Raw genomic sequence first — 1,622 nt, 5'->3', positions numbered from 1 at the left:
TTTTAAACTCGCTCCTCTGACCACATTTTTGACTGTAGAAATGTAAAACACGACACGTGCGTTCACGAGAAGTGGCTCTCTCTCGCCATCACTTTATTTTCTTGATTGGACCAACGGTTTGGGTATGGGAATAACTTGTTCGAGGAGTTAAAACCCATATTAAACAGCCTTTGCTGATCTGCTCTCTCATGAGCTCTCTGTCTGCCCCTCAGGTGCAGGCAAGTCATTAATCGCCATGACAACGGCTGCACACACAGACACGCACACACAGCTCTCTCTGTCTGTGTCTCACAATCTTTAAAGGACAGATTACAGCAGCAGAATCTTCATTTGAAACAGCAAATACACATTATTAACCCCTAAAGTGCCAGAATGGGCTCTCTAGCGCCACATAGGCACACTAAACTGGCCACTGCAGCCCGTAGGAATGTCGTAGAAATATCAAACCAAAACTGGTGTGTTTGACTTACAAATCACGCGCTGACACCCATGACCTAATTCCAAAAGGAAGTAAGCTATTTGACCTTTCAAAGTAAGATTTCGCCTCAAACATGCTCTTAAAAAAACATCTCCTCCTACACTGTTTATTGTATCGGCTTTAAAGACGCACACATGCCATCTCAACTGCTGCTAAACAGATCTTCTGCATAACTTTATCAGCAGTTTGGGAATGGGAAGAACTTGTTTGAGGAGTTACATCTCCACTAAAACAGGTCTCTGTTATAAAGTAACGCGTTAGAGTACTTTGATTACTTTTTGCAGTAACGAGTAACCTAACGTGTTAGTTTGCTGTTTGAGTAATCAAATACTTTTACATTTTCAAACAAGACATCAGTTACTTACTTTACTTTTAGAACGCTGGTCCTTCAGCTCCGAAACAGCAACGGCTGTCGTTTGGTTCTAATAACGGAGATAACGTTAAACCTATCAGTCTGAAAGAAGCCACGGAGCTTGTGGCTTGCTACATGGTCGGAGAAATGCTGCCGTTGTCTACGGTGGAGTCTAAATAGGTGGAGTAGGACTCTCTGACAGACATATTTCAGACTCAGGACTTGCATTATGGCTGGTACACGCTACACGCTGGTACTCACCAATTATCCCCGGTCGTCTTTCACGGCGTGTGTGATGTCATTGGGTTATTCTTGTCCTATTTTTATTACTTTTACTATTATTTCAGTCATTGTGTCTGTTCATGTGCCAGCCAACATGTTGTTGTAGTCACCTAAAAGCGTCAGCAGATGGCAGGAGCTACATTTGAAGCGCCATACGTAAACTATCAAGCTACTGTATCTTCCACAGGAAGTTCTGACAAATGTTTCAGAATAAAAGCCTATTTAGAAAATGGAGGGATTCTCTCAGCCGAGGTTATAAGGGGCTTTTAATTTGAAACAAGTGTTGAGTTTGAAATGACGGTGCGATATGTTAACTTTACAAAGACAACGGAGCGGATAAAAAGTAAATATATAAACACACAGAGGGATTAATAAATAACGGACCGTCTATAATGTAGTTTGTTTCAAATGAAGCTGGGAGCCTCTGCAGTTGTGGTGAGTAAAAGCCCCGCCGCTATTTGTTAATGTTATTACTTTATGTCCGACCGTGAGGATGTACCATTGTTTGCT

Source organism: Epinephelus moara, chromosome 10, assembly GCF_006386435.1.
Source record: "Epinephelus moara isolate mb chromosome 10, YSFRI_EMoa_1.0, whole genome shotgun sequence".
NCBI lineage: Eukaryota > Metazoa > Chordata > Actinopteri > Perciformes > Serranidae > Epinephelus > Epinephelus moara.
The sequence above is the reverse complement of the archived record's forward strand: the minus strand, read 5'-3'. Positions refer to the sequence as shown.